At 47.2% G+C, this 26,358-nt stretch overlaps 1 protein-coding gene across 2 annotated transcripts in view; it reads left to right on the forward strand.

The window, feature by feature from the left end:
* The window catches only part of PPARD (peroxisome proliferator activated receptor delta), a 73,279-nt gene that overhangs the window by 17,293 nt on the left and 29,628 nt on the right, over positions 1-26,358 (forward strand). The window contains exon 3 of one of the 2 annotated variants that reach the window (XM_070585958.1): positions 25,799-25,984. The exons of the other annotated variant lie outside the window; for it this stretch is intronic. The gene's annotated coding sequence lies outside the window, so the exon portion shown is untranslated. The remainder of the gene's footprint in view (positions 1-25,798; positions 25,985-26,358) is intronic. 2 annotated transcript variants of the gene reach the window in all.

Below are 26,358 nucleotides of genomic sequence, written 5' to 3' on the forward strand. Positions count from 1 at the left end.
ATACAGTGTTTGTCCTTTTGTGACTAACTTATTTCACTTAACATGTCTTCAGGCTTCATTCATATTGTAGCATGTGCCAGAATTTCCTTTCTTTTTAAGGCTGAATAATGTTCCACTGTTTGTACATACCACCTTTTGTCGATCCATTCATCTGTTGATGATCTCTTCATCTGTTACTTTTACCTTTTGGCTATTGTGAATGTGCTGCTGTAGACATGGATGCACAAATATCTGTTCATGTCCCTCCTTTCAATTTTGTTGTTTTACTCAGAAGTAGAATTGCTGGGTCATATGGTAATTCTTTTTTTTTTTTTTTTGGTGAGGAAGATCGGCCCTGAGCTAACACCTGTTGCCAGTCTTCCTCTTTTTGCTTGAGGAAGATTGTCCCTGAGCTAACATCTGTGCTGGTCTTCCTCTGTTTTGTATGTGGGATGCGACCACAGCGTGGCTTGACCATCGGTGCTAGGTTTACACCCGGGATCCGAACCTGCAGACCCTGGGCCACCGAAGTGGCGCACGCACACTTAACCACTATGCCACCGGGCTGGCCTCTGAGGTGGTTTCACCTTTTTCTTTTCAATCCAAATAACTTTCATTTCTTTTTCTCACCTAATTGTCCTGGCTAGAATCTCCAGTACAGTATTGAATAGAAGGGGTAAGAATGGACATCCTTATCTTGTTCTGGATCTTAGGCGGAAAGCTTTCAGTCTTTTAGAGCTGTTTGTTTTTGATAGATAATTCTTGACATGCTACAAAATTCAGAAGACATTCCCTCTTTCCCTCGCTTGTCTCTCGGCTGCCCTGTGCCCCCTCACCTTCACTCATGAGCCTGCACCTTTACCTTCTCTGTTATTACATCAGTATTTTCCAGGCAGATGGCTATCTGCCATACTCACTGGACTGCCACTTGCCTCACGTCTTGAACGTTGTCCCTCTTTGCATACCAGTGCCTCTGGAGCTTCCTCATTCTTTGTCGCTGCTCCCTCTTCTCTTGTGTGGGTGTGCCATTCTCCTGTTTATTCGTGGATGTGCAGGTGATTTCCACTCTTGCTGCAGTGAGTAACCTTGACGTGTGTCGTTTTGCATGCAGATAAGCAGATTGATAATGATACAGTGTGACAGATGCAGTGATGGAGATATGTGTGGGAACGTTGTGGGGAGGAGGGGACAGCTTCCAGAGGAGGCTGGTTGATGGAGCCTTAAGAAAGGCTCAGGGTGTGCATGGCATCTGAGGTGGGCCTTGCAGGCTGGGCGGAATTGCAGCAGGCTGAGATGTTGTGGGAAGGGCAAGTGTGAGTCAAGGAGCAACAGCTCAGATGTGATTATGGCTTAAAATGACTTTTATGAACTTGCAGTTTCTGTGGGTCAGGAGGCAGTTACACAAGGGCGTGAATACTGGGAGGCAGGTGTTATTGCGAGCCGTTTTAGAAGGCTGCTTCCAGCAGACACTTGCAGTGAGGATGGGATTGGTGGAACAGGCCAGTGTGGCAGGATGGAGCCATTATTGTAGATAATCTTCCACACTTGGCTGAGAAGTTGGGATTGATGTGAGAACAGTGGGAGCCACTGAAGGCCTTTGATCAGGCAAATAATATGAAAGCTGTCACCTGGGATAATTAATCTGCTAGCGTTAGACTAGTGGGGTCAAAATGGAGAGAGAGACGCAGGTAGAGACTTAGATTAGGAGATGTCTGTATTAATCTAGGTGAAAAGTTTCTGGCCTGTGATAACAGTAGCTATGTATTGGGTACCTTTACTATGTACTTTGGCTGCATTTTCTCTTATCTTCGAAACGACCACAAAAAGAAGGAATTGATGATTTATATTCAGTTTTCAGCTGAGGAAACTAAGCCTCAGCAAGGTTAAGAAACTTGCATTTGGTCCACAGCTAGTAGGTTGCACAGCAGCACTCAGATGTGCCTGGCCTTGAAGACGGTGCCTTTTGATGGCGGAGAGTGGAATGGTGAGGGTGACTGGAGAGGTGAGGTCTTGGCTGTTCCCTGGAAGCAGAAGGGAGATGCAGGAGTCTGAGGGGTTGACTTTTTGAACCTAGGTGGCTGGGACAAAGATGACACTGTAAGAGGAAGAAGAGAGGCCAGAGGGGACACTGGTGTCCTGGGGGAAGGTGAGTCATCCTGGAACATTGGGCACTTGTTGGTGGGGCCCTTCCCAATTATAGGGGCATCGTAAATGGTTCCTGTACTTTGTATCTGAAGATGTACCTTTGGCCAAAAAGGGCCCTAAAAGTGGGAGCTTGTTGGTGAAAGGGTACTGTGGGGTTGTTTGTTTGAAACTGAGTGTATGTGTTCCCTCAGCAGCCTGGACACTGTGTGGCGGGGCCTCTGCCACATTTTACTGGTCAGAGCAGTTACTGGGCCAGCCCAGATTCAAGGAGGGGAATTAGACTCTACATCTTTTTCTTTTTTTTTTTTTGTGAGGAAGATTCTCCCGGAGTTAGCATCGTTGCCAATCCTCCTCTTTTTTTGCTTGAGGAAGATTAGCCCTGAACTGACATCTGTGCTGGTCTTCCTCTATTTTGTGTGTGGGTCACTGCCACAGCATGGCTGACGAGTGGAACAGGTCAGTGCCCAGGATCCGAACCCATGAACCTAGGCTGCTGAAGTGGAGTGCGTGGAACTTTAACCACTTGGCCACGGGGCCAGCCCCTAGACGCCATATCTTTATGGGAGGAGTGACAAAGGGATTGTGGCCACCTTTAATCCACAGATAGCTAATAATAGAGAGTGGGGATTTGAACCCAGATCTGTGTGACTCAGACCCAGGACTCTTTCTCCCACTCCGCACTGTGTGCCTTTCTGCTTCTGACTCCTTGGGGGCTGCAAAGCTTCCTGGCTCATGTCTATTGCGAGAGGAAATTGACTTTTACTTTGGCCTCCCAGAGTGGAAGTTGCACCTAGTCGCCCCTTTTTCACAGGTTAGCATCCAAGATCACTGGGCCAAGAGAGAACCTTCCAACATCAGCTTTGTCCTAGGGATTTGCTAGCTGTCCCCCAGGCTTCAGCACTGATTGCCAGATGAGGATGGAATTTCCCCATGGAGTTTCCCTTTCTGCACTTACCCTTTGATCCACACCACTGGCCCTATGGGATCCTTGTGGCATTACAGCCAGATGTTCAGGCTGGCCCTGTTGCGAGTTCTCCCAGATGGTGTCTAGTCCAGTGATTCCCAGACATCGCTCAGCTGGCAGATTCACCAGGGAGTTTTGGAAAACATGTAGATTTCTGAGCCTTGCCTCAGGCCTCTTGAATTATAATTTCCAGGAATGAAGTCCAGGAATCTGCATTTGAAAGTTCCCCGTCGACTTGAGGGGACAGCCTGGTTGGGGAAGCACTGACTTCTCAGAAAGCTGCCTTTGAAGTCACTGATCAGAGGAGACCTTGTGGGCCTGAGAATGATTGTCCTGAGGACCTCATGCTTTACAACCAGGAATTGACTCCTGAATGTGCCCAGGTGTCTTCTGACCGCATCTGCTCAAATCTTTGATATTCTTTAGCGTTCTTTGATAGTATCTGAGCTTTATGGTGACTGCTGGTTTTCTTTTAAGTGTTTGCAGAGATTGCAAGCTTTGCCAGCAGTCAAACAGATCCTTTTTAACCGGGACTTACTTGGTTTGATTTATCTGGAGTAGAAAATTCCTTTGCGTAGCTGTCTGGTTATCTTTGATGCAAAGAATATGACAACCCTAGATACAGTCATGCGCCACATAACAACATTCAGTCAATGACAACTGCGTCTGTGATGGTGGTCCCGTGAGACTGGTACCATATAGTCTAGGTGTGTAGTAGGCGGTACTGTCTAGGTCTGTGTAAGTGCACTCAGTGATGTTTGCACAATGACAAAATCACCTGCTGGTGTATTTCTTGGACACGTCCCTGTCGTCAAGCAACTTCCCTGTGTATCCAAGTTAGCACAACAGTTGGATCTTTCTGGTTCTGTGCTTTGGACCTTCTGTGCTTTAGCTCCCCTTGGAGATTTTAAAACCCTGGCTGATTTGTTTTGTCAGTTAAACAAACTAACATCTACATTTTAGAATATTTGGAAAATACAGAGAAATATAAAGAAGAAAATAAAAATTATCTGGAACTTTCCTCTCAGAGAATTGCGGCAGTTAATGTTTTGATGGATGTCTTTCGTGCCTTCTCTCTCACATACAACAGACAGACAACTCTTCACAGCCCTCTTTGAAGACGTTGACGTCTTTGTGATGCTGTTATTTAGCGGCTTTAGTCACATATAATTCAGACACCATAAAGTTCACCCATTTAAAATGTACAATTTGATGGTTTTTAGTGTATTTTTACAGAGTTGTGCAACCATTACCATAGTCTAATTTTAGAACCTTTTCATCATCACAGAAAGAAATCTTGTATCCACTAACATTCGCTCCCCATTCTCTCTGCTCCCTCCAGCCCTCAGCAACCACACTAATCTACTTTCTGTTTCCACAGGTTTGCCTATTCTGGACATTTCATATAAATGGGGTCCTACAATATGCGGTCTTCTGTGCTTGGCTTCTTTCACTGAACATAATTGTGATACTGTTTTGAAACCTGCTTTAAGCATTTGTGTCATTGCCAATTTGAATATAGTTTTCAAGAATGCATTTTTAACAGCAGAGAAGTATTCCATCTTATGAGTCTGTCTGAGCTTTTTTAACCAGTCCTGCTGATGGCTATTTAAGTTATTTCTCCTCGTTTCCTGTTATATCTGATGCTTCCTGCACTCAGACATTATCTTGCGTGTTGATGTATTGGTTAATTGTCTGCATCCCTGACTAGCGTGAAAGCTCTTTGTGGGCACCCACCTCATCTGTCTTGTTAGCATTGTCTCCCACTACCTGGCATGGTTCCTGGCACTTGGTAGGTATTTGGTTTTAAAAGTGTGTGTGTATAGAGATACAATTTTGAGTGGATCAAAATGTAAGGATATTGATAAATTTAGCCAAATTGTCAAATGCCAGGGAGTTATGCTGGTTAGCCGCTCTCTGCCGTATATGTGAATGCCTGACTCCCTGACCCGTTGAATATGTGTTAATTTATAAAGGAAGTTTTGAAATATAGCACTCGCTGACCTGTGAACCAATTAGTTTGGAAGTTGATATTCACATGCCCCTTTCCGTGGGCCACAAAAGGCCTGCCTGTTGGGTAAGATGGTGGTGTATGGGAGCACTAACCTCCTAGGTCCTCATTGTGGCCCTGTGGTACTGCATCGTTTCCTGTTGCCCTTAGAGAGGCTCTGAGGCGTGCTGTGGCCACTTCCCCTGTTGCGTGTGGACATGTTGGAGCGTGAGTAAAGTTGAGTTGGTCAAGTGTGTGTAAGAAAATGTTGGTTCCAGCTGCTGTTTGAAATGAAATTTGAAGTCATCAGGAGAGACGTCACCCTGGGAGTTGTGTGTCTTCAAAAATAGAAATGAAGAAATACTTCCAGGAAGGCTGACGCAATTGGCCCAGTCTGCCCGCTCTGAAGGTGGTGGGCACCCACATGGCTGGTAAACACCACCTGAGTCACCCACTGGCCACAGTTCCTGCTCCTCTCCACACATTTCCTGTCTGGGAAAGCCTGCTTACCTGCCCATGATGAAGAGCCATCCCAGAGAGTCGCCAGGGATGTGGGGCAGGTCTCCCCAGGTCATGGCAGCAGCCTCTCACTCATGGTTCACAGCAGTTCTTTTCCCCAAAGATGAGTTGTGGCATCTGCGTGTTCCTTAGATAAGTATGTGGATATACACTAGGGATTTGAGGGGAGAGCTGGATGGCCAAGGCAGCGAGTGCTTGTGTGCGGCAGAGGGCTCATGCGTCCCTGTGTGGGGTCAGTTAAGGCCCTGGAAATTCACCTTCTCCAACAATAGCTGGTGGGTTATCCTTTATTCATCTCTCTCATGGTTTTCGGATCACGTTCCCCTTGGAGTTTTCTCCAAGCCTTCCTCCACTCACCCACGTCCCTCTCAGAAGATGCTGCCTCTTGTAACTGCAGAGACTGCAAGCCTTACGGATGCTTTAACTTCTTTGCTTCTCAAAAATCTCTCATGTGGGCCAGCCCTGTGGCCGAGTGGTTAAGTTTGCGTGCTTCACTTCGGCGGCCCAGGGTTTTGCCGGTTTGGATCCTGGGCGCAGACATGGCAGCGCTCATCAAGCCACGCTGAGGTGGTGTCCCACATGTCACAACTAGAAGGACCCACAACTAAAATATGTAACTATGTACTGGGGGACTTTGGGGAGAAAAAGGAAAAATAAAATCTTTAAAAAGATTTTTTAGTCTGTGTTTAGTCTCTCGCATAATTGTTCCTTGTTTTATTACTTCGGCAGTCACAAAGTGCCTGCTCCGTGCCTAGTACCGTATTAGACTCTGGAAATATGCAGCAGCAGGAGACTGGCCCTGCCCTGCAGGAGGTGAAACATCCCTCTTCTCCCTCGGCCTCGTTTCCCTTCCGCTCTGACGGCGCCTTTCTGCCTGGTTCCTCTTCCTCTTTCCCCTCAGTGTCAGCATTCTGGGGGCTTCTGCCCCTTTCTCTGCTTCTCTCACCTTCTCCCACGACGTGCTTGGCCTTTCCTCTGGCTCTGACCTTGTCTTATAGATACAGGTACTGAACTTCTTGCCCCAAATCCTTCTCTGCTGACTGCCAGGCCCACATGTCCACCTGCCTGCTGGAGTGTTCAGTTTTCAAGGCAGGACTCATCTTTGTCTCCCCTTTTCCCACATCTCCATTACTGTTCGTAATACGCCATTCTCTCAGTTCTTGGGAGCCTTATGACTGCTCGAACTTCTCTCCTCTGCCGTCCACAGCTGTCCCTCCCAGTCTCAGGTTTGTTCCCACTATTCTGACTTCACTGCCTGTAGTGGGTTGGGTGGTGGCTGCCCAAAAAATAAGTCCACGTCCTAATCCCCAAAACCTGTGAATGTGCCTTCTTTGGAAAAAGGCTGTTTGCAGGATTCTTCGCTGTGCTGCGGCTGTGTACAAACCTGTGTTCTTGGCCTCCTCTCTGGGCCTGGGCTTGTCAGTCCCTCAGCCTGAAATAGGGACAGTGTTTCAGTTTATCGTGATGACCTGCTCATGACTCTGTTTCATCTTCCCAAGTCCAAAGGCAGGGTTCACTGCCTTCTTCCCCTCCTAACTCCTGGGCAGGAGATGTGCACAGCTGTGTGCACAGCAGCCACGAGTATGGTCCTTGGAGGGGAGTCTGGGGTTGAATCCCGGTTCTCTCACTCATTAACACAGCGCCTTTAACAGATTATTAACCCCTCTGAGCCTCAATTTCCTCTTCTAAAAATGGAGCTAATGGATTGTTATGAGGATTAGATGATGTGGTGTCTAGCACTGTGCCTGACACTGTTTGCTTTATAATTGGAGAGATTCATTTAGCGTTTACATCGAGTATCCCAAACTTGGACAAGCCTAGAAGCTCTGACTCAAAGCCAGCCACAGCTCTCCTCGTCTGTCCCCTGTGCTGGGCCATGGCAGGGGGCTGTGACGATGGCTTACAGAGTTGCTGGTCTCAGAGGGTACATAGAATATGTACATACACGAGGTTGTATGACAGAGAGTTAAGAGTGTGGACTCTGGAGTTAGACCTGGGTTCAAATTCAGGCTCTGTGACTCTACCTCAGTGACCTTGGGAAAGTTTTTGCCTCTCTGAACCCCAGTTTCCTCATCTGTAAAATGGGAATGACAATGCTACACACCTTATACGGTAATTGGGAGAATTAAATGAAAGAATGCTCATAAAACAATCAGGACATGCTTGACTCTTTGTAAGCACTTAATAGATATTACTAGAAATGCCCAGCTTCCACTATGGAGAGCGCTAAGTGCATTGAGGCCCCCAGCCACTGGACAGCACAACTGTAGGAGTGGTGGTGGCCCTGGAATTGTGTAACTAGGGGACATGCAGAAAGAACATTTCCAATGTTGCCTCCCCCATGAGCTCGTGATTCTTCCCCTGAGCTGCACAGAGGAGCTTGCTGTTCTTGGAACCCCAGAGCTCATGGTATTTCTTTCGTGGGGCTCGTTGTCGTCTTTCTTGTGTTATTGTTATCCTTTACTCCACTGTGTGCTCCCTGAGAGCAGGATGGGGCACAGGGTAACTATTTGATTACTTGAATGGAACCTTGGGATTCAGCAGTGGGAGTGCTCGACCCACTGGTAGCAAACCATAGGGACCCTGTGGCTCCTGCCCCCACTTCTGCTGAGTCTGTTTCTCTGTGACTGCACAGATACAGGGTTCCTCCTTCCAGAGAGCTTTCCCCTCTGTTCGCAGGAGCCAGAAGCCTGAGGCACTGCCGCTCTTGGAGTCTGTCACCCCCTCTCTCCCCACCCAGCAGAAGCAGAACCTGGATGGGGCAGGCATCGAGGGGAAACACAGCTTTACTGCCAAGGTCATGATAAACCCTAGGGCCAGGACTTGGGGATGGTTCCTTTTTGGATTTTTTTTTTAAGAAAGAAATAAGAATTATTTACATTCTTGATACAGAGTGTTGCTAAGAATCTTTTCTTGAAACCTCTGTAGTAACCCACTGACCTTGTGACTGTATCTGTAACTGCTTATGGGACATCTTCACCTGGGGGTCTCCAGAGCTCCTGAAACTCAACTTGCCCCAAAATGACCCCTTTATTTTTGCCAGACCTGCTCTTCCCACAGTCCCCACCTTAATGGGGGCGTCCCTAGCCCACCTGATGGTTGCCCTCCATTTCTCTCCTCTCCCAGGGCCTCTTTTAGTCGGTCACCAGGTCTTGTTGATTCTTCCTCCTTAATAAATAAAGTCAGATTCATATTCAGGGATGGGACTAGCTTAGTAGTTTAGTTTCTTATGAGTGATTTCCCACCCCTTCACAGAGCCTCGGAGAAATGGGCAGCTTCTTGTTGCTTTCCTATACTGGGCAGCTCTTTGAGGCTCTCATCTTGATATTGGGGCTCAAAGCCACAGCCAGACATGAAAACCACTTCATATGTGGATTCAAAAGTCCACAGGGGGCCAGCCCCAGTGGCCTGCTGGTTAAGTTCAGTGCAGTCCACTTCAGCGGCCCAGGTTCGGTTCCTGGGCGCAGACCTACACCACTTGTCTGTCAGTGGCCATGCTGTGATGGTGGCTCACATACTGAAAAAAGAGGAAGAGTGGCAGTAGATGTTAGCTCAGGGTGAACCTTCCTCAGCAAAAAATAAATCTGTAGGTCATTTGGTGTCAGTTCCACTTACTGTTCTTGTTTCCATTTTTCTCGTCTTTCAAGTTGGCTGTGCGTCTAAGGATATCGTTTGTTTTATCTAGTGTTCTGTGTGACTGTGGTGGGAGGGGGAAGCTCTTTCACATTAATTGAGTCCACCGTGTTTCTCAGAGTTCAAGTTCCAATCCTCAGCGTAGTGTTGAAGTCCTTCCCCGTCCAGCCCTGCATCAGATGCAAAACGACCTGCCTTGCCTGTGTAAACTTAGCTTTTAAATCTTACACTTCAGCAAATTGAGCTGTTTGCAGACTGTGTACTGTAATGTTTGAAAGCTCAGGTTTTGGAGTCCAGCTGTTTGGTTTGGAACTTGTCTTCGTCCTTTTGTAACTTGTGATTTTGCAAAAGGTACTTATCCTCTCTGCCCTCAGTTTTCTCATCTGTAAAATGGCAGTACCTGGCCTGTGGTAACCTAATCCCCGTTAGCTCCCTCCACGGTTGCTGTCCCCAGGAAGCCATGCTCTCAGGCTTCTGCACCTTTGAACATGCTCCGTCCTCCCAGGAAGTGCCTATCCCTCCCTGACTGCCTTCCCTGATCCCTCTCACGGAGTGGCCTTTGCTCTTTCTATGCTCAGGGTCTCTTCCTATAGTAATTACCACTCTCTTGGCTGCTGCTCATTTACGTGTCTCCTTTCCTTGCCAGACTCTGAGCCCCTTAAGAAGAGGGTCTTGTTTTTCTTGGTGTTTGGAGCTCCTGGCGTTCTGCCTGTCACTTGGTGCCTGCTCAGTGTTGCCTTTTCAGTTGAATTGCCTTAACTTTGGTTGAGTAGAGGCAAGGGCTGGGAGTGGTATGAGACACAGATTCGGGGAAGTTTGTGTTTTGGGCAAGTTTTGTGCCAGATTGATGGAAGTGTGGCTGGGACACAAGATAGCAATTCTCAGTCTAGCTGAGGATGCCAGAGACTTAAAGCAAGCCAGTGGCCAGAAAAAGCCACTCAATCCTGCAAATTAGTGGTTTCCAGGCTTAAGAATGCATTGTATCTCCAAACTCAGCTTCTCTGAATGCCAGGCAGAGAAATGCAAACCAATGATAATCCGTAGTGGACCCTAAAACCTTTACTTTTAGAATCAGGCTGCACTTCTGAGAGGGCCAGTTGCTTTAGGAGTGGATGATTCTACGTGCAGGAGGCCTCGAAGGAGACCAGGGTGTGAGAGCTCAATGGCCTGGTGTTTAGACCTATGTGTCGCCCACACCCGTGGCTGCCCATTGCTTCCAGCCCAGTTATGGTTTCTACCACTGAGATTTCAGCAGCTAAAAGGGCGGACTGGATAGGCCCTGGGCAGAGGTGAGCAGGGCTGTGCCACCTCTCCTCAGCTTTCTGCGTTCTCTGGACGTATGGGACTCGACACAGGAATCGTCTCAGGAGAGATGGGGACTTGACCTTCAGGATCCCCAGAGGCTGTCCTTCAGACTAGTCTGGCGGGGTGATGAACAGTGACAGCACGGACTCTCATCTCAGTCCCCTTGACTGGGATTTCGGGAGTCAGCTTCACCTGACAGGTAGGCACAGGGCTGGGGGTTGGCGGACAGCTTGGGCTAACACACACGATTCCCGTTAGTTCTTCCCTGACGCCTCTCAGTCTGTAGTCATGAGTTAAGCACCTGTGTTCACTACTGTGCTGGGTGCTGTTGCTGAAGATACTGAAATAGTGATGACGCAGTCCCCCTCCTCAGAGAGGAGAGCTTGTGGTCTAGTTGGAGAGAATTCCTAGTGCACAGGAAGCTGCAGCCACCCTTGCAAGACGGTAATTCCGTGTGCCGCTGCTCCGTGCAGGTCCGCCCCTCGACACCCTGGCACTGTTGTTGGAACGGAGCTGTTCTCTTTCCGACGTTTGGACCATCAGTTTGTTTTTTCTTGGATGACTTCTCAGCACTCTCACAGACTGGTGTGGGATTAGTAGGACCACCTTTTATGTTTCCGAGGAATGGCCCCAAATGTGCCTTTAGGAACTTCTCCTTTCTTCCATTTCTCTAAATAATGACACATTAACTTTACAGTGTCACTGTTGATCTCCAAGATCTCCTGGGGGTAGATCACAAGGAGTTGCTGCTTTTGAGGCATCAGGGTTTTTCCTGTGGATTTTCAGATTGTTTCTTTGCCTTTTCTAGTCTGACTCCATTTTTCTAGGGGAGTACATCTCAAAGTGATTGCTGAATCAAGATCTCTGGTAGTGGGCCTTGGAATTTGTTCTTGAGGATTGGAGGAAATTTGAGCAAATGGAGAGCTGAAGCAGTTAGGGATGGATTTATGGATGGGGACTCCGAATGGGTTAGGTAGTCTGTAGTCTCAGGCAGTTGTAGAAGCTACACTGGGTCATAAAGGGCCCTGGCTCCTTCCTGTTCCCTGCTCTGTCATGCTTAGGGTGTGGCTGTTGTTCTATTTCTCCAAAATGGCTACCTTGGATCCAGCTATCACGTCCACTTTCCAGGCAGTAGGATAGAGAAAGAGAGAGGGAAGGATGATCTCCCCCACTCTCCCTTTTAAGGATACTTCAAGAAAGTCTTCTGTCTCTACCACTTTTTGTGACTGAGGGAAAGTTATTTAATATCTCAGAGCCACAGTTACCTCATTTGAAAGATGGACATGACGATACTTACCTCAAGAGGCTGAGGATTAGAGAGAATGCAGATAGAGAGCCTGGCAAGATGCCTGCCCACAGTGAGTCTCTCTAAATGGTGACCGCTGCTGTGGTGTGCCTTGGCACCGTTCCCTTTCCCTTCTTTCCCCTGTTCATCTCTGTGTGGTCTGTACCCTGCCCCTCATCTTCCTCTTTCTTGGCCCTACCTTGCTTTCCCCCCATGTCCCCTCTCTTCTCTACCTCTCATTTTCCTGCGCCCCCCACCTCATCCCTCATCATCCTCTTTATCCTTCACTTCTTCACTGTGTACTACCTCTTCCTTGTATTGCTTCCATCACTCTGTCTTCCTGATGTCCCTAATTAGTGGCAAATTATCATTATATGACAAAGACCAGAGGTTAGAGGTAGTGACTGGCCTTTGAACTGCAAATCGGTGATGAGTAATTTGAGAAAACTAAGTTTAATTGGCTTATTTATGAATCAGTTAAGAATTACACTTGGCAGCCAGTAAGCAGAGACCAGAAATAGTGGCTTAAACCAGTAGAATTTCAGGGCCGGCTCCGTGGCTGAGTGGTTAAGTTCACGCGCTCCGCTGCAGTGGCCCAGGGTTTGGATCCTGGGCACGGACATGGCACCGCTCATCAGGGCACGTTGAGGTGGCATCCCACATCCCACAACTAGAAGGACCTGCAACTAAGATATACAACTGTGTACAGGAGGGGTTTGGGGAGATAAAGAAGAAAAAAAAAATTAAAAAAAAAAAACAGTAGAATTTTGTTCCCTGTTAGGTTTTTATTTTATTTATTTATTTAATTAATTTATTTTTTGAGGAAGATTAGCCCTGAGCTAACATTTGCTGCCCATCCTCCCCTTTTTGCTGAGGAAGACTTGCCCTGAGCTAACATCCGTGCCCATCTTACTCTACTTTATACGTAGGATACCTGCCACAGCATGGCTTAGACAAGCGGTGTGTAGGTCTGCACCTGGGATCCAGACTGGCAAACCCCGGGCTACTGAAGCAGAACATGTGAACTTAACTACTTCGCCTCCAGGCTGGCCCCTCTGTTAGGTTTTTAAAAGAAATCTGGGGCCGGCCCAGTGGCGGAGTGGTTAGGTTCCAGTTCTTGGTGGCCTGGGGTTCGCCGGTTCGGATCCCGGGTACAGACATGGCACTGCTTGGCAAAAGCCATGCTGTGGTAGGCATCCCACGTATAAAGTAGAGGAAGATGGGTATGGATGTCAGCTCAGGGCCAGTCTTCCTCAGCAAAAAGAGGAGGATTGGCAGTAGTTAGCTCAGGACTAATCTTCCTCAAAAATAAATAAATAAATAAAAGTGAAAAATAAATAAATAAATAAATAAAAGAAATCTCGGGAGACAGTCTAGGGCTGGTCTCTCTGTTCTGTCATTCTTAGTGCATGGCTTCCAACCCAAGAGTTGTGCCATGTTATCTAATGTGGCTGCTGGAGTCCCAGTCATTGTGTCAGGTTTCTAGGAAGAAGTAGAGGATGACAAAAAGGACATATGCTTAGCTGTTTGTCTCCCCCTTAAGGAGCTTTCCTGGAAGTCCCACCCAATAACTTCCGCTTCCCATTATTGGTCTCCTATAGCTGCAAGGGAGACTGAGAAGTTTTTTAGCCAGAAACATTGCCCCTAAAATAATATTGGGATTTTGTAACTAAGGGAGAAGGGGAGAGTAGATGCTGCACAGTTTGCAAGGGCTGCCACCATTCATTCAGCATTCGTTTAGCACCTACTGTCTGCTAGTTATTAGGACCAGTCAAGGAGTCCCCATTCCAGAGAGGAGACATAGATAAGTAAACAAGTAGAGTACAGAGTGAGGATGGCAGAGGAAGAGGGGAGGAAGGCATGAGGAAGCCCACCCCGCACACCTGCCAGGGTTCTTCTCTGCTGTTGAGTTCCTCTGTGCCCTCTCCTCTGCTCTCTCCCTTTTGTCGTCATTGTCGTTGTTGTTGGAGTGGTTTTTGCCCTGTCATTCTGACTCCAGTCATAGCCCCTAGAACTTGAGGTAGTGGGAACAGTTGGCAGCTTAGGAGAGCCTCTGGGATGGGAGCCACGTGTTTGAAGAGCCAACTCTCAGGTCCATAGGCAGTTAGAGGCTAGTGGCAGGAGTACATCCCGTTCCTGGACATGCCATGGCGCTGCCAAGAGACTTTGCTGTGGGAGCAGGGTCGTCTTTGGGAGGGATGTTCCTGACCAGGCACCTGGCGTCAGCTACACTGGGCTGTCCCTGGCAGCTTGTCGTAAAATGAAACCTTTACAGTAGTAAAATCCTTCTCCAGGTCCCGTCAAATAGGTAGGAATGTTTTATCCACACTAATTAATCAAGAATCTCGGGATGCCATAATCATACGTAAAAAATACAGCTTCTACTTACTATAAAATTTCTGTCCCATTAAACATTGATATTCCTTCTTGGAACTCAAAGGGAATTTTAGGAATAATTTATGTGACCTGCAGTATCTTTGATTTTGATCTCAATTAACACCTAACCCCCTCTCCTGTCCTCCACCCCTCGCTCAGTTCTCTTTTGGAAGTCAGGGAGGCAGTGGGAAGCTTGCTGCAAAGATTTTTCTTTTTTAAGATTGGCACCTAAGCTAACAACTGTTGCCAATCTTCTTTTTTTTTTTTTTCCTTCTGGTTGTGTCATGTGGGATACCACCTCAGCGCGGCCTGACGAGTGGCACCATGTCCCCACCCAGATCCGAACTGGGGAAACCCTGGGCCGCCGAAGCAGAGTGCACGAATTTAACCACTCGGCCACGGGGCCGGCCCCCATAGATTTTTTTTAGAAGGTATATCCCAGCCCTTAAGGATTTAATCTTTCAGGGAAGACTGAAGGGTTAAAAGATTGTTAGTTCTGACCCAGTCTACTCCTTCTGAGTTTGGACTGTGACCCTGGGCAAGCTACTTAAACCTCCTGTCTTTGATTTCCTTATCTGTCAAATTGTAATCCTGGTGGTTATAGGGATTAAGAGGCACGTGGGAAACACCTGGTACATATCAGTTATTGTTATTACTGCCCCTCCCCACTGTGGTTGGACCGATAGATTGAGGCCAGAGTGTGGGAGGCGTTGGATGCCACATTAAGGAATTGGATTTTATTCTTTAAGCACAGAGAGCTGCAGATTTGTAGGCATGGATGTGACACCTAATGTCTGGGCTTAGCAGTGTCACCAGCAGGAGTCGGGAGGCTGCACTGGAGCAACGGAGTGTTGAGAGGCAGGGCCAGGTGAGGGGTGGGCAGGGCCTGAGCTAGGACAGCAGCGAAGTCAAGGAAAGGGGACAAAGGATGGTTGAAAAGTCACTAGTAAGGGAGGACCTGATAATGGCGTCTCAGCCTGTGTGACTGGCGGATGGGTGTCCCATTGACTGGTACAAGTTGCATGGAGGAGGAGCGGGTGGAGGTGGTGGGAGAGGAAAGAGGCACATGGTGGCAGCAAACTTGAGACTGCTGCAGTAGTTCAGAGGGGAAGCGTTGAGGACAGTCAGGGAGGTATTTGGCACTCGAGTGAGCGGTACTTGGACAGTTTGGATCTTGGGGGGACACTGAGGGATTAGGGGATAGCTTCAAGGAGTCTGACCTCAAGATTGAGACCCCAACCAAGAGTTCATCCAAACATAAACCAGGAGGGTGATAATGGAACCCAGCCCCACCTCACCTGGCAGCTGGAGTTTGTTGGTTGACCCTGAAGGTCCTGTAACTCCTCAGGGTCAGGGGTGAGGCTTCAGAATGGGCAGCCCTGAGATGAGAGACAGAGAAGGCAAGCCCTTGCAGAAAGGTTGCTGTGGTGTTTCTCCCCCTACCCCGGCATGTGGCCGTTTCTGGCCCAGGAAACCTTGCCTTGTGCTGTGTGAAGCTCTTGGAGCTGGGAGGACCAACAGCCCCTGGAGACCCTGTCGTCCTGCTTTCTCCCAACCTTGGGTTTGCATATTTGTCAGGAGATGGGGAAGCCAGGCCTCTCCCAGACCCAGATCAGTTTGGGCCACATGCAGGGTGGGCAGCCTCGATCTACAAGCGGCCCCAGACCCCTTGCTCCCCCTTTGGCTCTAGGCTCTCAGTTCCTAACCTTTGGCCGCCAAATGAAAGGTGGAATTGCCTCATTTCTTCCTCCTTGTGAGGCCCCAGGGGTTCCTCTGGGTGAGCTCAGAGGTTGTTTTCATCTCTCCTGCTTTGACTTGTGCTGAATTTCTGCCTCTGGGTCTGTTGCAATATCTGCCTGGTCTCTGGGGCCTGAGCCCAGGTTTCAACAGGCTGCCCTCAGTTTACCCTTAGGATGAAGTCTAGTCATTTTAGCTTATTTTTATGTTAAAATGTTTGTTAATATAAAAATAACATGTAGACATGAAAAAGTTAGATGACAGCGAAAGATTGGACCCAGGACCTCCACCCCACCCCCCAGGGTGAAGGTGAGGGCAATCAATTTCCTGTGTATTCTTCCAGAATCTTCCCATGCGCACACTCGTGTGGACGCTGTGTGTTCTTCCTCTTTCTGCTCATCTCCCCTGTGGCAGTGGGGAGCACGCTGAATTGTTTTAACACCTGTCTCTTTTTCTCTTGAGTGTATCTTGGAAGTCTTTCTGCATCAGTGCGTATAGCTCCACCAAATTCTTTCTTTAAACCTTTTTTGTACATATGATATTTGTATAGTCTAACCAATGATTTTCCAGTGAACATTCACATGAAAATGCCTTAGATTTGTCAAGTGAGCTGTGGCTTGTAAAACATCTTCACCACTGTTTTGAGACCCTCACGGCCGCGAGGAAGAGGAGCCAGAGGGAGCTCCCTGTGGCCCAGGGTGTCTGGGCAGCGAGGAGGCGGGCGAGGCCGGCGCTCGCTTAACGCAGCATAAAGCAGGCTGCTCCTCAGAGAGGCTCAGGTGGTTTGGGGACTGGGACCTAGAGGGGCACACGTCTGCTAGAAAGAGCACGCGAAGCAGCGTCTGCGGGGGGAATGCAGGGGCAGCAGGTGTCGTGGGGGGCAGAAGGAGAGAACTTCCCCAAAAGGGGTGGAACTGGAACCAAATCTTTAAAAAAGATTGAGGAGGGGTTAGGAATGAGACAAAAGGGAGGACATTTCAGGCAGGATGGCAGCATGGGCAGAGGCACGGAGATGCAAACATGTGGCAGAAGTTCGGGGCCCCGGCACACTCTTCCTTCCGCCACCAGCCTGGTCCCATCATTCAGTCACAGATGTTTAAATGCCTGCTCTGTGCCCAGCACCTTTGGGATCCAGAGAGCAGCAGAACGACTCAGTGCCTGCCCTCCATGGGCTCTCAGACTCTAGCCAGGAGATGCTGGATGCACACTGGCAAAACTAATTGATGGTGATGAAGGCCAGAATAGTGGTTACTTCTTATTGGGGGGTCCACTGGGAGGGGTGTGAAGAACCTTTTGGGGTACTGGAAGTGTTTTCTGTCTTTAGCTGGGTGATGATTTTGTGGTAGTATATATATGTAAGACTTTGTGGAGCTACATACTTAAGATTAATGCAGACTGAGTACTCTAACCGTGGGTATGTTATACCCCTGTTATAAAGCAAGCAAGCAAATAAATAAATAGCACATCCCCAGAATAAATAGATAAGTAAAATGCAATAGTAAGAAAGTATGGAAAGGGCTGTGCTTGGGGAAGCACAGGGACTTTAGGAGGACGTTGCAGGAGGCTTGAGGAAGTGGTATATAAGCTGAGATTTGAAGGGTGAGGAGGCGTCAGGTTAAGAAGGGGATGAGGTGCCTTGGTGGAAGGAACAGCCTATGCTAAGGCCCAGAGGCAGGAGAGCCTGGCGTGCTGGAAAGTTCGGGTGAACAGAGTGTAGAGTTTTGAAGGGATGAGATGAGATTCCAGACCCTCACCTTCTCTCACTGCGTTGTTTCAGAAGCCCTCTAGGGGATCTCTCTTCCTCTCTCTGCTCTTGTGGGCACTGGAACCAAAGCACCTGTCTGATTCTGCCCTCCCCCTTGCCTCAGAATCAAGTCCACCCTTAGTAACTAGGAGGTCAAGGCTGGCCACGTCCCAGCCCCTTATCTGTCCTTCAGAGAACTGGATGCCCCAGCCCAAGGGACAGGTCGCCATTCCCAGATGGGCTCTGTGTTCTCAGCCACCTTAGCCTTCCCTGGGAGTACCTTTCCCAACCTTCTGGCCCGGCTGAAAGAAGGGCCATAACACCTATTCCAAAATCAACCCTGCTTCTCCTGAGTTGAAAATATTTCTTCCTCTGAAGTGTGCACCTCTTATGTGGCCTCCATCACCAGCTCTTTGTACACTCGCTCTCTTCAAGGGCAGTCTCTGCCTTACTTCTTATGGCATCACCCCCTGTGGGTGTCTAAGTCAGTGCTTTTGTACATAGTCAGTGCCCAAACCAATCCCATAAATGATGTTTTAATTACATGGAGCTCTGGCTGGAGGTGGGTGGAAGGTTGCCGTGGGGGTCATTGAAATGCTGCCTGGGAAAGTGTCAGAAGTCTGGTGCTTCCAAATTCCTGACAGTTATTAACTTTCAGGATTCAGAAACCAGGAATAGAATTTCCTGGGAATTCCCCAAATCATAAATTATCCTATAGCTTTCATAACACTTTGTTTATCAGTTTTTAAATAAGAATGAGAGACCTAATAAACTATGAATTATTTTTCTGTGATAAAAATTTCAGAGGTTTTTCTGTAAGAGGAAAAAAAAAGATATAATAAATGCATGATTTATTATTATTTTTAGGAACAATATATTGTGACAAGATTATATATATTTTATTAACATATTAAAAAGATCTCTACCTAATGTAGATTTTTTTTTTTAAAGATTTTATTTTTTTCCTTTTTCTCCCCAAAGCTCCCCGGTACATAGTTGTGTATTCTTCGTTGTGGGTCCTTCTAGTTGTGGCATGTGGGATGCTGCCTCAGCGTGGTTTGATGAGCAGTGCCATGTTCGTGCCCAGGATTCGAACCAACAAAACACTGGGCCGCCTGCAGCGGAGCACGCGAACTTAACCACTCGGCCACGGGGCCAGCCCCTAATATAGATATTTGATAATAGAAAATGTTAAAGGAAGAGAACATTAATATAACATGAATGCCAAGTACAAATCATTTAATGATTTAAGGATAATACCCCAAATATTTAATATGTTAAAGTTATTCTTAAAGTGAAATTTTAAAATTTTATTTTTAAATTTTCAGACACTAAAATTCACCCTCTTTGGTATGCATTTCTATGAGTTTTGGCAGATTCATTGTCATTAACCATTGCCATAATCTAGATAAAGAACTGTGCCATCCCCCCTTAAAAATAATGACATTCTTTTGTGCTCCTCCTTAGTAGTCAGACCTCTCCATATCATTGACCCCGATCTGTTCTCTGTTCCTATAGTTTTGCCTTTTCCGGAGTGTCATATAAATGGAATCATACACTGTGTCGCCTTTTGAGTCTTTCACTGAGCATGATGTATTGAAATTTATCCATGTTGTTACATGTATCAGTAGTTTGTTCCTCTTTGTTTTTGAGTAGTATTCCATTGTCAGGATGTACCACAATTTGTTTATTCGTTCTCCAGTTGAGGGACGTTTAGGTTGTTTCCAGTTTTGAGCAATTTTGAATAACATTCATATGCTGGTTTGAACATAGGTTTTCATTTCACTTAGGTAAATACCTAGGAGTGGGATTGCTGCATCTGTAGTAAGGATGTGTTGAACTGCCACACTGTTTGCCAAAGCAGCTGTGCTATTTTGCGTCCCTTCCAGCAGTGTATGAGAGTTCCAGTTTCTCCACAACCCTGTCAGCACTTGGTATTGTCAGTTTTTGTTTTGTTTTGGCTGTTCTAATAGGTATGTAGTGGTATCTCGTGGTTTTAATTTTTTTTTCCCTAATGACTAAGGATGTTGAGCATCTTTCTTATGTGCTTATTTGTCATCTGTGTATTTTCTTTGGTGAAGTATCTGTACAAATCTTTTGCCCCTTCTTAATTAGGATGTTTTTTTCTTATTGCTGAGGTTTGGGAGTTCTTTAAATATTTTAGATAGAAGTCCTTTGTCAGATGCCTGACTTGCAGATATTTTCTCCCAGTCAGTGGCTTGTCTTTTCATTCTCTTAATGGTGTCTTTGAGGAGCAGAAGTCCTTGATTTTGATGTTTAGTTTATTGATTTGTTTTTAATGAATCGTGCTTTTTTTCTCTTCTTTTCTTTCTTTCCGTGTTTTTTTTTTTTTTTTTTTTTTTTTGCTGAGGAAGATTCGCCCTGAGCTAACATCTATCCCAGTCTTCCTCTATTGTTTAGTATGTAGATCGCCCACACAGTGTAGCCACTAACAGAGTGGTGTAGGTCCTTGCATCGGAATGGAACCCTGGCCACTAAAGGGGAGTGCAGTGAACTCAACCACTAGGACACTGGGGCTGGCCCTGAATCGTGCTTTTGATGTCATATCTAAGAACTCTGCCTAACTGAAGGTCACAAAGATTTTCTCCTATAAGTTTATAGTTTCTTATTTTCTGTTTAGATTTGTGATTTGTTTTTAGTTAATTTTTATGTAAGGTATAAAGCATAGGTCAAAATTCTTTTTTATTTTTGCATTTGAGTTGTTTCAATTATTTCATCTTCATTTGTTGAGTTCTCTTTATTGAATTGCCATTCACTTTCATCAAAAAATGATTGGTCATATTTGTGTAGGTCTGAAATGAAATTTTAAAATGTGCAAAGCATTAATAGCCCTTTCTGATAATCTTGATCTTTGTTTCATAACAAATATGTCAGACGTAGAAAAATTTCTTTCATTTTGCATTGATGTTGGTTGAATTGTTAAGCGTGTGTCCAAAAATATCTTCAAGTTGAGCACAAGGCACGTGTTATTTCATATAAACTCATTTCCTTTTTTAGTAGTGAAAAACTTTGCCTGCTTGGCCCAAGTTTGGTTTTGCCTTTGCTTTTAGTAATCAATGCTGTTTTTACCCATTCAGATTTTAGATCAGTTTCTGATTTTGTGTCTTCAAATTGCATAATACTCATGTCTTTTCTTTCTGTTTCTCCTGTAGCAAATAATCAAATGCTAGAAAATGCCAGGGAATATTATTGAGTAGTATTTGAATAACCTAACACATGGGTCTCCTAACAAAGTTAACAGCACTGCACAGAATTACATGTCAACATTGCCAGTATAAGGACATATTTTGTTTCCAAACTTATTTCTTAGAATACTACTTGTAGGATTTGTGGATACTATGAATACAAATGTATTCATACATATTTGCAAGAATGATTTACCATTAGCTGCATACGGGGCCCTGAACACACACTTATTACATGGCAACAGCTACAAACAAGACTTGGTTAGATTGTGACCACTTCTCTCCTCCATGTTCCTGACCTGGTTCCCAGAGATAGCAGCCTTGACTTTCAACTCTGCATGTTAGTTTCTTGCTCTTGCTTTGCACTTGAAGTCAGTGGATTTCTTAGAACCAGTAACATCTCTGGGTTGATTGTTAAGCTTTAATTATCACCAGTATTATTATATTTTTCTATCTTCTCAATTTCTCAATTGATGTTTCTCATACTTTGGGATTCAGCAAAACAGATAAATTTCTCAAGAAATGTTGGAAAGGAAGTTTTGCATGGAAACATTAATCAAGAGATGTCACAAGGCAGGACATGAGGAAAGCCAAGTGTTGTAGGGTTTCCTGGCAGCAGGTAGGTTCCACAGGGCAGCCACTGTGTCTCGTCCAGCATAGCATCTTTGGGACCTAGCTTAGTGCCTGACCCATGGAGGGTGCTCCAAGTTGGTGGCTGAACAAATCACTTTCCATCCAAAGGCTATTTGGAAGCAGTGTGTAAATAACTTTGACAAAGATGGTTCAGGTTGTAGAGTTTTGTGGAAGATGAACTTAAAAAACTCTGTGAGATCCCTATTGGGTCAAGCCTTGAATGGCAAGCAGGCAAGCTTGGAATTTCATATTCTGGAGACTGGAGAGAGAATCGAACATGATCCAACTGAGTCTTCTTTGACTCAGAGCCGTGGGGTGAGCTGAAGGCAGGACAACTCTTTTCCTCTCTGTTTTTAGTTTAATTAAAAGGTCAAAGCTACAGAAAATTGAAACAAAATACAGTGAACTTCTCTGTTTCCCTCACTAAGATTCACCAAATGCTAACAGTTTGTTACATTTGCTGGGCATTGTGTCATAGACTGTGCACATTCCATGTTTGTTGGATTGTTTCCTCGTGATTAGATTCGGGTTCACACTTTGGTGGGAACCCGCATAAGTGATGAGTGCTACCTGCTGCTTCCCTTCAGGAGGCCTGAGGTGCCCGCTGCACCCAGCACAGGTGATGCTGATAGCTTTAGTCCCCTGGTTCAGTCGGTGTCTGTGAAGGCTACTTTTGTTTTAAGGCAGGGGACTTTGGAAGGACCTTTTCGCTGACTTTTGGGAGTAACTGACAGCCATTTTGAAAAGAGACTGTTTCTGTCAGTTGCAGCTGCTATTGGGAAACATCTTGGTGTGGTTTAGAAAGCCCTGGGAGCAGGAGACCGGGATTTGGGACCAAGCTCTACAACTGTCTCTCCCCGTGGTCTCTCTGGGCTGAGCGATTGTACGTATAAGGAAATTGACGCTCAGAGAGGCGAAGCAGTTTGCCCAGGGCCACTCGGCTAGTGGGCAGCAGAGCTAGGATTCAAACCCACTTCTGTTTGGGCCAAAGCCCTGCCCTTGGCCTTGTGCCAAGCTGCCGCCTCTGAAGCGGCTGCTCGTCATTATGGTGGCACCCAGTGCTAGGTACTAGTGCTCAGAACAAAGCAGAACATAACCCTTGTGGGATCTGAAGTGAGAGGGAAGTGCCTCTCTCGTGCCAGGTTCCTCTCTTGCACGTGGCAGGCTGTCCTGCTGGAAGGCCTGGGCACCTCAGGCAAGCTGGTAGGTGGGCTTGGATGCTTTTCCAAGACCTTTGGAATAAATGCTTTCCTGCGTGTGTTACAAAGCTGAGTGAGCTGCTGGTCCCGTTCCAGCCCCCGCTGGCCCAGACAGGGAAATGCAAGCATCAAGTACCTGGCCTTGGCCCGCCTTAGGGTCAGTGCCCAGGATCCCCAAATTGGCCCATGAATCTCAAGGGCAACCCAGATGGGTGGAGGAAGGTACTGCCTCAGCCTCCTGGGTTCCTGGGGGAGGAGGGAGACAGGAAGTACTAATGGGGAAAAGTGTGCAGAGCCTTGCCAAGCAGGTTGCTGTGGGTGGGGAGGGAGACACTGCCTGCTGCTCTAGTTGCCCTGAGGTTTGGGTGGAGGTTTTCGAGGACACAGCCAGAAAGGGGGCTATGGCAGCGACTCTGGAGTACGCCAGGACTGCTCTTGCCAGCTTTCTGCTCTGGCAGCCCACCAGCCCACCTGTCATCTTCCCAGTTAGCAGTTCTCCCCAAGGCAAGCAGCACCTGAGTACTTAGTGAGTGGTGTCTGTTCCTCATGCTACCCTGGTACCCTTCCCCAGAGCAGTTGTGGGGAAAACAGTGGCTCTGGCTCAGTCAGGATGTGGCTTGTCAAGGCCGTGTCATCCTGTTGCTGTAGATGTAGGAGTCCAGGAGAGTCAGCCTTCCCAAGTTCCAGCCGCTTCTCCCTGCCCTGTTGATCCGCACAGGCCTCCAGTGAGAGGGCTGAATGCAGGGCCAGGGCCAGAGTGGCCTGACAAGGAGTAAGCTGTGCTGTGTGGGCCCTGATGGGAATTCTGGAGAGTTTTTCTGCCCTTGGTTCATGGCCTCCTCAGGTCTTGCATCTTGGCGAGACCCCCAGGGCTCTGGCAGCCGTGTAGGCAGGGCAGAGGGTGTTCCTGGGGAGAGAGAAGGCCAGCGAGAGAGCAGTGTTTACAGACAGACTCCACGTCTTCACTGGTTGAACACTCAGGGAGCAGTGGCCGTGCTTTACTGGCTTCTCTCAAGGGAGCCCCGTCTCCCTCCTGCTGGATGGGGCTGGATCCATATGAGGAGCCTGGTGTGACCTGCCGTGCGAGGCCTTCTGCTTTCTGAATGAATCCCCCAAGTGTCAGCGCTGAGTCACTCCTGTCCTGACCTTCTCCCGGCGCACCCATCCTCCTGGCTCTGCGGCCTGAGGAGTGAGATTGCAGGGTTTTGACCAGCTTTCCCACTGAGCACTCTTGCAGGCTGTCATGCAGGTGTAAAATCCAGAAGCCACCTTCAGAACGAGGGGAGAAGTGGAAGGTGAGGGCTTGGGCCAACTTTCTGACTCTCCACGGTGCTTTGAGGTTTAAAAAGTCTGTTCTGGGCTTCCTGAGATTTAAATACTCCTGTTTTAGTTGTCCTTTCACTCCCTCACCTCTGGTTCTCCTTTTCCTCTTTTGAGGACTTCATGCTTCTCAAATATTTGTTAGCTAGGCCCTTATCTGGGACCTTAGAAAGCAACCACCTGAAAAGGAAAGGGAGAACAGAAAGCGAGTACTTAAGTCTTTGGGATCCAACACCAAGAGAGCTTTGCTTCCTCTGGTGTCAACATTCGCCTTCAGTTCTTGAGCTGGTTTCACTCAAGTGCGATGCAGAGGTTTCCATTCGGGAGAAAGCAGGCGGTTTTGAAGGAGACTCCTAGCTCTTCTCCTCAGCTTCACTGCAAAAGGCATTGATGCTAGTTTTAAAAACACATACAACTACCAACATGTAAAAGCTTTTCATCTCCCCTGTCACTCTCCTCCTCCCCTCCCTCCCATTCCACACTGTTTCCCTTCACAATTGTTTGTTGCTGGGCAAGTATATGTCAGCGCTGTGTTGTTGTCTTAAACAAAAGGGGCCTGAGGCAGATGTGCAGTTCTGGCCCTGCTGTTTCCGCCCCATGTCTGTGCCCCCTGCTGCTCTTGAGGGTCGACAGAGAATTCCATGACGTGGCTGTGCCAGAATGTCACATCTTGAGCTAGACTTCTTCAGCCTTTTCTGCTTCATCTTGCTACTCCCTAAAGTAATGATGGCTCATGTTTGTATTATGCTTTTAAAACTTTTTTTTGTTTTTCTTACTAAATACAGCACATGTTCATTATAGAAAATTTAGAAAAGTCAGATAAACAATAACAGAAGGAATAAAAATTACCCTAAGAGATATCCATCTTTAACATTTTGGCGTATTAATTGTATAATACAGATGTTTTTCACATTTAGTATGTCATCGGGTCTTACGGTCTCCATTTGGGAAGACATGCGGATATTAGTCCCATCTCAGAAATGGGAAAGCTCAGGCACCGAGAGGTTCGAAGGTTGCCCAGAGATACACAGCATAGTAATGACAGAGCTGGGATATACTTGTCATGCATCGCTAATGCTCTCTCCACTGTATCCCACTATCTTCTCCCCTCCAGATGGAGAGGAGGATGCCGGGGGTCTGGATTTCAGCAGGGCCTGGGCAGTCACTGTAATCTATTGAATTGCCTTGTCCAAAGGTTAATAAACAGATGGCACCTAGAGGAAAGTGTCTCATGATGCTTTGGCCCCTCGTTGACTTAGGAGAAAAGATAGAAGATGTGCTCCTCACATTTAAAGTATCGCCATTCCAGCAGTTCAGCTTCATCTTGGATGTTGGAGTACAGGAGCCACACATCAAGAGGGTGTGATAAACTAAGGAAGAGGAGGGGTCGGGAAACTGTCAGTGACAAGTGCCGGAGTGACTGAGAGGTTTCGCCTGGAGACGATGACTTTGAGGAGAAAGAAGGTACAGGCCAGGAGACTTGGTGGCCAGTGGCCAGGCAGGACAGGACTAGGCGTGAAAGTTAGTTGGAGGCAGGGTCCACTCATGAGGATACGGAAAACTTTTTAGCATTGGAGGGGTGCAGGAATCTGGTTCGCGTCTGTCTCCACCTCCCTCTCCTGGGCCTGGCACCCTGCGTTTCCCCTCCCCAGAACACCCTGCCCTCAGTCTGTGTAAGAAATTCATCTGCCCATTCCTCGATTGTATTTTCTTCTCTGAACTCTTTTCAGTGTTTTCTCTAATGAGTGTATTTTACTTTTAAGATCGTTTCTGGATGACCCAGCTCGCCTTGGCCGTGAACCTTCCCTGAGGCGTCCAGCAGAGGCCATTTCCTCCTCCTCAGCACTCAGCCACCCTCCTCCCCTTCCCTGTTTGTGTACAGCCTTCCGTCTGGTATTGCAGGGACTGGTCTTATCTTCCTGCCTGACTGGAGTGTAAACACTTTAAAGGTACCTGAGCATTTGTCACCACCTCCCCACCCCCTATCCTGAGATACCTGAGGCCTGGGAATGACCGAGGTCCCCTTTACATTGAGTACTGCTCTTGGATTCTGCTGGGTGAGAGGATGTTAAAGTCAAAAGGGGAATAGAAGCACCCAACACTCCCTCCCAATAGGGAAAATGAAGCTCGGAGAAACGAACCACCTCCTCTAAGGTCACCTGGTGGGTTAGCCAAAGAGCCGGCCTGGACCACAGCTGGGCCCCTCAGCCAGCCATCTCTGGACTGCATGTTTTCCCCTCCACTGCATTTCTACCAATTTATTGTAATCCTAATGAGCTCCTCCTGTGACTGGAATGGTCTGGAGAGCAGGGCTGGATGCCCC

Source organism: Equus przewalskii, chromosome 19 (assembly GCF_037783145.1).
Source record: "Equus przewalskii isolate Varuska chromosome 19, EquPr2, whole genome shotgun sequence".
In the NCBI taxonomy this organism is placed as follows: Eukaryota; Metazoa; Chordata; class Mammalia; order Perissodactyla; family Equidae; genus Equus; species Equus przewalskii.